We start from the raw sequence: 13749 nt of genomic DNA on the forward strand, positions 1-13749 counted from the left end.
TCATGGCAATGGGAAATGAGTAACGTTACCCACACAAGGGGGGAGTATAATCACAAAGGGTAAGTAGCTATGATGTTTTCGTTTGACACGTGACTAAAAAGATCCAGTCAGGAAGCCAATGTTGGTGTCTGTGTCATTATTTTCAAAAGACTCTGTTCCATCCATCCAGACTAAAACACCACTGTAAAGTTTTCAAACTAAAATTGGGTCAGCAGCATTTTCAACGGCCTCTGTTTCAGGGGTTCAAATACACCAGAGTGGTGTTAATGCAACAGTTATGCATTTTAAAGCAAAAATATATCAGTGTGGCCTTCAGTTCACTAATTAATAAGACTGACCTGGATTCTTAGAAGCGTTGATCGTCGCCAAATTAATCAGCGTCCAAATCTGTGTTCGGATGTTCCCCAAAAGCAAATAAATCAATTCATTCTGAATCAACATTAATTATTAAATACTCTCAGACAAGGATATATAAACATAGTGATTGGTCTAGTTTTGTGACTACGAAAGTTCGACCGCCTGTGACAGGCCTACAGATACGCTCGCATTATGTCAAAAAGGTCAAACATCTGGAATATTTTAGAAACGTACAAAGATGACCCGTTGAGGCTTCAGATATGCAATCTGGCCCGTCACAAATCTTAAACAAGCTTGGCAAATCACTTGAAATCTGTAAGTTACAGCTTGGCTGTCTTGGCTAATGTCACGGTGACCTGTACGCTACCATAGTGGTTAATTGTCACGCAATTTTAGGTGCAAGCGAAGCTTCATTTAAATGCGGATATTTCTTAAAGTTTAATGTACAAAAAATGGCATTCGAGACAGATGTACTGTTTGTTGAATCCATATATCAACAAATGTAAAAACACAATTAGCAAAAAAAACATTGAGTTGCATTATGAGAAATATAAGATTTAATGTTTTTGGAGTTTGTTTGACATAAAAAAAGAAAATTTCAGGATGTCTCCAGCTCTGTTAATCGATTATCAAAGTTTAAATCGCCTACGCTACCGCTTCACACCTAACTCCTTCTTAACGCCACCGCCCTCACTCGGCTCTGCTCCAATGCCATTTCCCCTTCGCATGTCATCCTTCTCGACTCAGAGAGCAGATCTCCAGCACCTCCCTCCTCTTTTCAAGGCTAACAACAAGCTGCGTGCACACAAACACCCTCCCAAACTCCCTCCATGCACCCAAAGTCAGAATTGATGGTTTGAGAGTTTGCGGTGTTGCTAAGATGATCGGGAGCCATAGGACCGTGGTCACTATGACGACAGCGAGGCATTCATCTCCAAGGCAGAGTGGCATGTGGAAAGACAGTGAGGGAGGGAGAGGGGGAAGAAAACGCTTATTGTCAATAAACCACTCCGTTCCTCATAACACTCGGACAGTGCAAACAGAGAGGCAGGGCACGGGGTTCATACACACTCTATTCAACTTTTACTGCTGCACACACACACACACACACTCACACACACACACACACACACACACACACACACACACACAGCACTGTAAACTTTGACTTAAAAGAGTGCTGCCTCTTGAAAATGTTTTAGTGTGTGTGTAATCAGAAATAAAAACTGTCCCCGTCCTCTTAAGCATGTCCTGGAGGGACAAGGGTTGTAGGCTGAGAGCTTATTTAATGGTTGTTTTTGCAGTGGACAGTGTGTGTTTGCATTTGTGTGTGTGTGTGTGTGTGTGTCAGGTCCAACCTCTTGCTCAGACATCCTGACAGCTTCTTCATTTTCTCAGCTGTCCTCAGTTTAAAGTGAAGGCTGTTTCTGTGGTAACGTCTACAGCACACTGAGGGACTGAGCTGAGAGAGACTGTGACTAATGACAGGAGTTTGTGGCTGGAGGGTCATTCATATACAGTTTCCCCCTCCCTCTGTGACCCTGTCTGTCTTTGTCACTAGTGAGATGGATCATCTGCAGACACACACTCTTTCCGTCTCTCTCACACAAACCTTCAATGTTTAAGTGTCGCAACTCTTAAAGTTTTTGTTCTTGCCGCCTAAGCTCTTCATTAACCCCTTAATACACAGTTTTGCCCATCTTAAGTAACTTTAAGGTGGGAGAATTCATTCCTCACACTTCACACACACACTTCCTCACACACTCTGACACATATTGTGTATCCAACATGTCCATACGACTCCTTATTGGCAGCACATCTGTCCGTTTCAATTCAATTCAATTTTTTATTTGTCCCAGAGGAAAATTTGTGTTGCAGCAAGTGTAAAAACATAGAAAATAGACACATAAAGCACAAACAATATTACACAGAAAAATACAACAGTTGACATAAATCTGCATGCAGCGTGACTTGCAGCTATGCACGTTCAAGCTCCACAAGAGCAGATTAATAGTCGTCCACCATAACTCCAATGAGGCGAATAATAATTCAGTGACTGATAAAAATGACAAACATCTCCTGATGATGTAACCATTTCCATTGTAGAATACATCACTAGCAACAGGTCATGATAGTAACATTAATTCAGCATCAGGACCAGCACCATGAAGGCCGATGCCGCAATATAGTTCACAGGTACAACATGCACTGCTACTGTCACTCAATCATCGTCATTAACCTGTCACCCGATCATTCCCCAACACCATTAAAAGTCGCTGTTGAAAAATAAATACATTTTGTGATGTGACAACAGTGCAGCAATATCTGTGAGTTCGTGCAGGCGGTCAACTCGAGCTGCACTGATTCATACACACACACACGTCACACTATAAAACTATAAAACTTCCGTCACTATAAAACACACACTCACAATCTGGTGGTCTACATAAGCTGCAAACATTTCCCAGCTCCACTTGTACCTTTTCAAAGATGCTGCTGCTGTGCAACAATATTGCTGCCTGCTCTTTCAGGCCCACCTCCACCCAAGCATCCACCTGCGGGCTTTGGCTAAGGGGCAAAATATTTAATCATCACTCCCCAATATCTCATGTAAACATCTGTGGGGAATAATGAGGCAAGAGTCTAGAGGCCAAACTCAAACTATGTTCTGCTGTTGAAAGGGACATTTCAAACATGACTTGTCTGACTGAACTATGCTTAAGGTTTGGTCTGGACACAGAAAAAGATTTGGTGAGGTCTTTTTAGTGGCATTTGTACTCCAAACTTTGCTTCAGGCTTATGTGAGAAAGCGGTCTAACTGTTGTCCACATTTGTCTTGTTCAATCAACAGAGCCCATGCATCATGAGCAGATTTCTGGTAAATACTGTAGCAACCAGTGAGAAACATTTTAAATTTTTTGTGCCACAGCTAATTCAATCTGTGTAAAATCTACAATCCTGTTTAACTCTGTAATATCCTGTATTGATTTTCCCTTTCCCTGATTCATGAGGTTTCCAGATTCACAGACGGTACTCCCTCGGGTCACCGCAGCTCGCAGCGCCAGGACAAGTCCAGGAATTTTCTGACTCTTGCCGGCCAGAAATCTGACTAAAACACCGGTTTCAGCTTGTATAATAGTGGGACTCCCTCAAAACTGTCCGGAGGAGCGTCCAGGAAAACAACGAGCGTCTTGGCCATTCCTGCAGACTAAACAACAGCAACACAGAAATAACTACAGCTGCTACGTCAACAACAACAACAAGGTCAACAAGCCGTCGCTAATGATAGAGCAGAGTGGCACCACGGGCCGGAGGAGAACCCGGGAAAAGTATTTATAATGCGAGATAATGTCAGGATTCAACTATGCAGAGAGTTGAGTTCACATTAAGAGATACAGATAAATGAGAGGAAGAAAAGGAAGAACACCTTTCATTTCTTACAGGTGAATATTATGTCTTTACAAATCCACAGCAATATATTTTTAATGTCTACTGTGTGTGTGTGTGTGTGTGTGTGTGTGTGTGTGTGTGTGTGTGTGTACACAGAGTTATTGTGTGCTGAGTGAATATGTGAGCATGTGTGGCGGATATAGGGAGGAAGCTGTGTTTGGCCTCAGATTAAAATGCAGGACGAGGGTCCCGCTCCAGGAAAGGAGACCAGCAGAGTGCAGACATGGGGACTTTTGTCCCATCAGGGAAACACGTGATGCTTGCTAAAATAATACAGTGTACTAGATGAAGGAAGAGGTTTAACACGCTTTAACCATCTCACAAGGATGTGAAGTTTTGACCTGACACTGAAATGTTCTTCCTCAAATTAAGTTTGCCTCAAATCTGCGCGCCCCGGTATACTGTAAATTAATCATTATGTCTCCTGATAATGCTTTTGTTTTGCAGCAGTATACTCGTTGAAAGGTATACCCTGGTATGACAATTGACAGTTGTCATACTGTAGACATTTGCTCATCTACAATATTAAAAGAAAAAAGAAAAAAAATCAACCGGATGGAGAATCTTATTATTTTTTAACACCGACTTCGGACACTTATCGCACAATTAAAATAGCATACCATTTCAAGCCCATAATACAGTTTGTATATGGTAAAAAAACATTAAGTAAACTGTTTAATTTGCACACTTATGTCACTGCCTATGTCTATTGAACAGCATGTTCATGTTTAATTGTGAATTCATAAAGACTATATGTATATCAGCTGTTTAGAAGTAATATAACAGAGTTTCAGATATTGGATTGGAACAAGTCCTGAAAATGCGCTGTTTATACGTTTTTAGTAGGATTAGGAAACTTTTGATCCAAAAAATTTGGACAGTTCTGATCCTAGCTAAAGGGTGGATTGCAGGAATAAAATTAAATAAAACTTTTAAAATGGTCAAATATGTATATATTTTATATGTATATATATTTATTTTTTGGAATTTGATTCGATTAACTGTTACAGTGACAAAGTTAATTATAGGCTACCTATGAAACATTACAGTACAGTAAAGAAAAACAATGAAATTTTGTCCCGATAAAATAATCCCTAAATATAAAAGAAAAATTACACTCTCTAGTCTATCTTGTTCTGTTGCAATTAACCACTGTGATAGGTAGCGCACTTGTTATCCAGGTTTGGTAATCTTAAAGAGTTTGTATCTGGATCAGGATGATCTAATCTGATATTGCTTACAATAAATGGCATGAAATTCAGATGAATCATCTCATCTTGGATCACAAAACACAGGATTTCCAAATCACTCTGATCCAGATTATATTTTTTTAACAACTGGTTATCAATAATATTTGAGGCAGTTTAACTCTTAGAAAATACTCCAAAATGATCCAAATGTGACCCTATAATATATACATGGCACGCAAGGGAGTCTTCAGAGCATAAATGTATGAAGTCTCATCTAAAATACAATTAACTAAATACAAGAAACCATGAACACAATGAAATAATAGAAGTTAGATGACCAACAATAAAGTGACAGAAGCCATAAATCTGAATCATTAAGATTTATGGTGTGAGTCACACGTAGCAACAAATAAGTCCATCCCATTTTCTCTGTAAATCTGCTCCTCAGAAGCTGGGTGCTCCAGTTAGAGCTCCCAGAATGAGGACACACCACAAAGGAGAACACACACATGTGTGCGTGCATGTGCGTGCGCACGCGCATGCGCACACACACGTGCGCGCGCGCACACACACACACACACACACACACACACACCAAACACTTAGGTAACAGAATGAGGGTTGTTGTATTTGATAACTATGCTTCAGGTAAATCTGATAAAAAGTATGCACATCCAAACAACAAATACAGCAAAAACAGAGCTGGTCAAGACTTTAGACAGTCTGATGTAGAGATTGTGGAGTAAAACGTCACCTTGGTGGTAACAAAATACGTACGTTCGTGGGAGCAGTATTTGGTAAGTGGACCATGTTTTCCATCAGGTTAACTGACAAATCAGATTTCTGCTCTGACTAATGGTCATTATCAAACATTCCCTGTGGAGACAGGGCACATCTGTTAAAGATATGTTAAGATTTTAGTCATTTCTAATGTTTTTCTAATCAAAAAGTATGTTCAGCATGCAAATACAAGACACGGGCACACCTACAAACAACATGTTCATCATCGTCTTAGATACACAAAGGTGAAAGCATCATTATGTGTCCATCCAGCATCAACTCCCAAGCTTAACCCCAAACTGGTAGTCTAAGTGTCTGACACAGTTCCTAATCAGACAAGTGGGCAAAGGTGCCATTAGAGTAAATTGAAACTTTGGGCCGAGTAATTGGAGGTCAGACTGATTTTGGCGGAGTCTAGCCCTGCAATTATGATTAAATGAAGAGCTGGGCTGTTTAGGAAGAAAACAGCACTGTGACATCGGAGCATGTTGTGAGAGCAGAACCATTTACAGTTAATTTAACCAGAAACCGAGGCCACGCTCTGTGTACAGTGCCACACAAAAGACAGCTCACCTCAGAGAGACCATTCCCACGGTTAGCCTTTCCTCAGCCGCTGGAATCCCAGTATCCTGTCACAGGTTAGATCCATGTCCAGGCTTTCAAAAAGTTTCACACTACAGTCTTAGAAATGCTGACTGGCTTCAGAGAGGTAGGTAGGGCTCGTGTCAAGGCGGCCCGGTCCGTGGTCCACCCCTCTATGAGGTCAGATCAGAGAGAAAGAGAGACACTGAGAGGAAGGAGAGAGAGAGAGAGAGAGAGAGAGGGGGGAACAGATGGAAGCAAAACGCAACTGAACTGACTGCCCACTGGGAGGGGAGGGGGGAGAGGAGCTCGCACATCCAAGCAGCCCACTTCCTGACCAATTACTGCTGCAAGACTAGTCTCTCTCGCTCTCTCCAACCGGGCCCTTGCTCTCTCTCCTCTCTCACTTTGCAGTGTGGGATCGCCGCGAGGACTGGAGAGCAGCCAGCACTGCAGGCGACACCAGTGACAGAAATTAACACCAGATAAAAAGAGCGAGCTGTTGCTGAAACTGTGACGAGATGAGAAGGGGGGAGATGGTGATTGAGAATTAAGTGATTAAGTTGTGTGTGGTGGGCGAGACAGACAGCTGATGCAGAGGAGGAGAGGAAAAGAGGGCAGCGCAAGGACGAGCCGTCTTGTCTAACCCCGAAAAACACAAGAAGTGGGCCAGATTACATACAGCATCACTTCAGAGCCTCTTTTTCTGCCACTTTCTTGGTCTTGCCTCCCCAGTGCCACTTTCAATATCTTGGATGTAAAAGGTTGAGTCAAGGTAAACTGTTCCCAAAAACAGCCAGCAAGCAGAGACTCAGAGCTCAAAGTGCAACCTGCTGTGAGCTGGTGAGCACACACAGAAAACATCCAAACCAGCAGTCATTGTGTGTGTGTATGTGTGTGTGTGTGAGTAATTTGGTCATTGTTCTGCATCCTAACAGAGCAGGATGGAGGAAAGTCCCCTCTCTTCGAGCCAGTTGTTCCTGACTCCTGGTAGCAAAGCTTCCTGGGATTGATAAAGCAGCTCCTGTCGGCGCACGCACTTTCTCACTTCCATGTTTTTAAGTTTTTCCAGGGAAAACAAACCTGCACGTGGTCGCTGTGCGATCGCAGATGGTGGAAAACATTGACCTTTGATAAGAAATCAAATGAGGTGCACTTAAACCTGAAAATAAATGACCTAAATCTTCATATAAACACACGTGATTTGTGCACACACACAATGGAGCGAGAGGTGACTTTTAGCTTTTTTTTAAAAAACTTTTTTAACCCCCGCTGTCTGTGACCTACTGTCGCAGTGACCAGTGACCATATAAACAGGGATGATGTGGGTCAGCGACGTGATGTTGTTATCTTAACCTGGATAAACCCACAAACACAGAGCTGAACCTTAGTAACCCAACACCACACCTAGCACTTTAAAACACAGAGACAATGACAGACGATAGCATCGTGTCTGAGTAAAAACAAGCTGATAGCCGGCTGCCAACTGGTCCTTCTTATCTTTGCTTTCATTCTGCTTTGAGGGCAAGAAGGGTGGAGTTTACGGCAAGTGTCAGGTAGCTTGTCAAACACAGAAAATTACACTAAAATGACTTTCAACGGCTTCCTGTGTTTGTTAGAGGTATCTCAAATCTGATAATATATGGTTGTAAAAACATTTTGTCTGAGGTATTCCTTTATGTCTTGTTTATTCTGTGACTGACTAATCTATGTATACACAGTAATGCCTACCATACACTTAAAGACTGTGAAATCACTAATATCTGCCACTTTTTAGAAAATGTGAGTTTTTAGTCACATGCTTTAGGATTTTCCAAAGGCTGGTGATCTTGAAGGTCACTATTTGCAAGACTGCAACCAACCTCTTTTTGATATTACTTATCATGCTACTGGTGGAAAGTATTACACCAAACTCCTCATTAATTATTCCTTACAAGTCTGCAAAGACACATAACTCTAGAAACACAAGATAAAAGGTGTCATACTGTGTATTATAGAGATAAACTGTAATTTTGTAAAAACTTGGATTTTGTTGCCTCAACTTGCTACAAGATAGGGCTGGTTAGCAGCACTATTTTAGTGAGAGTAGACCATGGAAAAGAAGAACCGTTTAAAAAATTAAGATTTGACACTAAAAAAAGCTGCTGCTTGGTGGATCAGAACTGAGATTTGTTGACATTCTTGATGCTCAACAGAGTTCCCTCCATGTTAACTGTCTACCTTGTTTGCTGTTTCTACAGTAATTTAAGAGAGAGAGTTTTGTGGTTGTTGACAATGTTCATGTCACTACTTGCATGAGCATAGGTTAAAAACTTTTGTTTTTATTTAACACGACAAGAAAAAAACTGACTTAAGACAGCTCATACTGAGTTTATGACCACCTTTCACCAAATGATCGAGATCACAGGAGCGCGCCACACAACTAAATTCCCATGATTTTTGTTCAATATTTAAAATCTGTCTTCAATGATGAAATCCTTCAGAAAGTATTTTGGTGTAAGGCTGGCATAAGGCTATAATTTCTTTTCTTCTATTTTCTGACCAAACTATTCATCAGTTTCATGAGAAAATAATCTGAAAATTAAATGCTACAGATTCTCTTATAGCAGCGTCTCAAAGTCCAGCCTGCACTGATGTCATAAGCTACATTAAACTGTGCAATCATTAACAGGAACAGGTCACATCCCATTCCAAATAAACGGGAGCTGCCTCCCCACAAAAGTTAAAATTTGGAATAAAATAGCAGCATGTAGTGGGAAAAAAAAAGTAGGTCATTATATTTTTGTCTGAAGCGACTGGTGGATACCATGGGATCATTCAAGTGTTGACAGATAGATGTTTTCTCCAACAGGAAAACAGAATAAAAGTAGAAATGTGAATTAGAGAGAAGTTCAGGACCTCCCCAGCTAACAGCAGGCGGAAACTCCCCTCCTTCCCCACTTCCATTTCCTGCCCGTCTCAGCTGCTTGTTTACAGATGAAGGAATCAAACAGGATGTGACATCATCGGGCAGGTGAATCATACCCATGTGATGGCTTTGTCACCCCAGCGTCACCAAACATTACGACTTTATCTCCTCCGCTCAGAGGTTTCCCGGGCGGCATCAAACTGACAGCACGGGAAATGTTAATGAGTGTCAATTATTCATTTATTGTTCGTTTATTCTCTTTACGTGATCTTTGATGTCATGAGGGCCCAACTCAAATTGCAAATCATTTACTCATTACATATGACTCATTAAAAAAGTATACTTTACTAATTACGCAACCACAAAGATTGATTGGTGACATTACTAATTACTTTAGTTTAATTACTCAACCCCGCTCAATCATTTTATATAACTCATGTTTACTTTTTTTTTGTGCTCCTGAAAAAAGTCATCACATGTAACACGTTAGTAAGTAATGCCCAACATGGTGGCCACACAAGCGTTATTTGTGCCAAAAATTCTGCAGGGTAAAAAGAAATGTAATTGGAGGTTTTCTACAATGAAACTGCAATCTGAAAACATGGACTGTAATCAATATATTCATCAATTAACGATATCTGACCTCTGACAAAGAAGAAAAGCCTCGGGCACATCAGTATCGGCATTAAAGTGACTTCTTCAATGAGTCATCACAAACACACTTAGATTAAAATAACATTTCTGGTGTGGTTCGAAAATGTAAGTGATACGACCGCCTCTGCTATAAATATGAATGGGGCATCTTAGCGAGTGCATGTGTTTGGCATTAAGATTAAAAGCTTTACATTATAGTTAGAAACAGAGAGGAGGCCACAACTCAACCGCTGGGCTGCTGTTGTCAGAAGTGGGAGCCAAAACACATTATTGCTCAGACAGAGATAAAGCAGGGCTGAAGTGCTGGTGTGTATATGTGTGTGTGTGTGTGTGCATGTGTGTGCACGCCTGCATGTCTGCTGATGTGGGTTTGAGTGGGATAAAGAGCCAGGAGTGCGTGTTGGCAGGTTCCCTTTGACCTGTGGAGGCTTTATTTTCCCTCATATTCATATTGGGCTAATACTCTGCCTTTCCCATGCCAGTGAAAACCCTGGAAGCCGAGCCCTCTCCGGCCCTCTCCTCTCTTTAGGGAACCTAAGATGTCACTGCACACAAAAGGAGCCGTGAAAGCCGTCCAACTCAAGCAGGGGCTATTATTTACAGTACCAAAAGAAAATCGCTCTTCTCCCGAACAGTAACCCCCCCTCTGAGCGTCAGCCGTCTGTCTCCTTGTAATGCTTCCCCTATTTTGCCCTTTTCCAATCCCTTCCTTTCATTTTTCTACCTCTTTTCTCCAGCTTCACTTTCCTCAAATTGTGTCTCTCTCTCTCTTTCTAGCCCACTCCTGGCCACCATAATAAAGTAAATAGTGGGTTTTGTAACCAGTAAGCCCAAAATTAGGAGTAAGCCCTAAACCGTGGCTTTGCCAGTCTTCACTGAGCCATTCAAAACAGGCGGAAAAATCCACACTGATCATATAAATCCCACTGAGAGGAGACACTCCATTTGGTGAACTTAAATAAAAAAATAAATAAATGAAAGTCTCACATTTCCTCCTTCAGGAGAATTAATATTTGCACACAAAAGGCATGGATTTAAAGCAATGCAAGCCCCGGTGCCAGAAGAAAATGCATTATATGTATCTGGAAACCACAAATACATTCACACATTTGATATTATCATATTAAAGTTTTTAAAGTGACATAGTATGCAAACTGACTTTCATCACTGCAAGATGGAGGAGAGGCGTGTCACCGAGGCAAGATTCCTGCCAATCTGTAGACCACTGCCTGAAATCAACACTACCAGCTGTTTCTTGGCAGCCCTTTGTGGCGTTTCCATCCGTGTTTGATGTACCAAACCTGAATGTTTTCACAACACATCGCAGAGTTTACTGGCGGCGTTTGCGCTGCTGAACCTGGGTTTTTTGGGGGTTTTTTTGGCAACCCTTCACCCTTCACTGTGTTTCCCAGTGGCATTTAAGCCAGTCATTTCTCAGCTGCGTTAAGCCAAAACATGACCTTTAAGTGAGTTTTGTGCCTAAACTTATCCACACCTTCAACACAGCATTATTGAGGAATGTAAAGTTTAAACGTATCTGCAACAAAATAAAATACAATTTAACACATTCATGGTTTGCAAAGTGTACAATATGAACATCTTTTCTGGTGACTGGGTTGACTATGCACAAAGGTGCAGTCATGAAATACAGCATAAATCTTACTGAAGACAGAGAGATTAAGCCGATTACAAACTTCAAAAGCAATCAGCTTTCACTGAGAGTTTCCATACAATTACAATCCAGGTGCTACATGTATTAAATTTACTTACTCAGTATAAAACTGAATCAAATGTTGCTTTGCCCTGCTTTTTACTGGCACTCTTTGAAGTTTGTCATGACTACAATTTATTAATGAATCAAAATTATGAGTACATTTGTGATGAAAGACCACAATTGATAACATATGTTTAAGCCCTGGCATACTGGCTTTGGAGTATCTGCACACACGTTTCCAATAAAGTGACTGTTTCATGTTGAAGTCTGCATTATGCACGGTGAGATGAAACTGTGCAGTGATATTCATTTCAGGTATTAGCATAATAGATTTTTAATGGTTGCTTAGCAACATGATCCACTGCCAGTGTTTTTGAAGACTCTGCAGACTCTCAATTACAAGCCAGCGTTTAAACAGTAGTCCAAACTGTGGTCCAGCTGATGGAGACAAGCATGAGGTCACATGTCGCTGTAAAAACAGCTGGACACCAAGACCAGAAATATGTCTACAGTCCGTCTAAATAAAAGTTGTTCAAGGACTCTGGAGCTGCAGTTCCTTCTCTTGTGTTTACAGTAAAGACAGATGTTAGTGACAGGTCTTAACTCGACCCAGATGTGACCAAGAGGAAGATGGGCCCCATAAATACTTCAACACCCACAGACACCCTCACAGCGCTTTCTACTCCCCGGAGAAAAATCACCGTCTGCAACACAAAATGCTGAAAATTTCAAGGTAAACAAAACTGAGATATTGGAGCATCTTCACTGCGGTAATCTTATTTTAATATAGTTTCTAGTGGCCAATTTTTAGGTAATAAAATGGAAAAACCAGTCCTACATTCAAGTGTTACAAATGTGTATTAAAAAAGTATTTCCAAACTATCAGGATGGCATTGTAATACTGTGGTATTACAATATGTGGGATAATACGGATGTTATCATGAGGTCAAAATCAGCAGCTGAAACTGATATAAACAACTGTTCTTTGTTCTTTGTGCTGACACAGCTGAAACTGATATGTTTGTGCTGGAACTAAAGCTAAAGCTAATCTGCATTATTGCGCAACACATGAATAAGATTTTTGAAAAGGTCACACAGTCCCAAGTCACACAATTATAAATTAAGCTACTGAGATACTGACATCTTTTTCACCTCGCTGTAACTCTACCTCTCTTTATCTCCCTCCCTCTCTTTCTGTTGTTATCGGTCTTTAGGTTCGCTGCAGTGTTCGCCACCTGTATTATGTTTCAGCTGAAGTGTGCGGCTGCTAATATAGGCCATCAGTGACAATCCAGAGCCACCCCGGGCCCAGCCCAGACCCCCAGACTGCCATACATACATGCACACACAAATACACAAATACACAAATACACACACACACACACACACACACACACACACACACACACACACACACGTCCCTATGGAGCTGTAACAGAACTCTAGGATCTAGGATGAGAGAGAGAGAGAGAGAGAGAGAGAGAGAGAGAGAGAGAGAGAGAGAGAGAGGGTAAAATGGCTTGAAGTGAAAACCATCGCATCAAGTTGGCAAAAATTTACATTAAAATACTGATACAACATAAACATACACATCTTAATACACTGTGCTATACTGTTTAAGCTTATTCTGTATTTATTATTCTTGGTAGTAGGGGTTCAAACAATGGCCTTATCCGAGTAGCAAACCTGTGGGGCAACAAGGGCATGCCCAAAACTGGAGTTCCTCAAATGGTCACACCAAGAGCGAGTCAGTCTCCATAGCCCCCCATGTTAAAATGCATAACTTCACAACAGAAATGAACATGTATACAGCCTGGTACAAAAATGTTTTTTCTCTATAGCTAATTTTAACATCCATGACAACCGCACAAATCAGTTTTTGTATAACTCAAATCGTTAACATTTTATTAAGGCCCAAAATTACGCATATTTAAGGGCAGTGCCATCTGTTGACAAGTCGCTACCATGGCGACAACAACTGTTTCAGTGTTTTCAGCTCCTGAGAGTTGATTAAGTTTTGGTTGTCTAAAAAGTCTAGTTCCTTGTTTGGTTGTATACTAAAAGACTCTCCAAGGAGCTTAATGTTCAGGTTTTTCGGTAAGAACATTTTATTT

The 13749-nt window shown here is 41.0% G+C and overlaps 1 protein-coding gene across 2 annotated transcripts in view; it reads right to left on the reverse strand.

The window, feature by feature from the left end:
• The window catches only part of LOC121955273 (pleckstrin homology domain-containing family G member 1), a 52099-nt gene extending 45584 nt beyond the window's left edge, over nt 1–6515 (reverse strand). Inside the window, exon 1 of one of the 2 annotated variants that reach the window (XM_042503141.1) lies at nt 6351–6515. The gene's annotated coding sequence lies outside the window, so the exon portion shown is untranslated. Of the gene's footprint in view, nt 1–5774; nt 5854–6350 lie in introns of those variants that run through there. The other variant, XM_042503142.1, reaches the window with a different exon arrangement.
• Nucleotides 6516–13749: the final 7234 nt, after the last annotated feature.

Source organism: Plectropomus leopardus, chromosome 16, assembly GCF_008729295.1.
Source record: "Plectropomus leopardus isolate mb chromosome 16, YSFRI_Pleo_2.0, whole genome shotgun sequence".
Classification (NCBI taxonomy): domain Eukaryota; kingdom Metazoa; phylum Chordata; class Actinopteri; order Perciformes; family Serranidae; genus Plectropomus; species Plectropomus leopardus.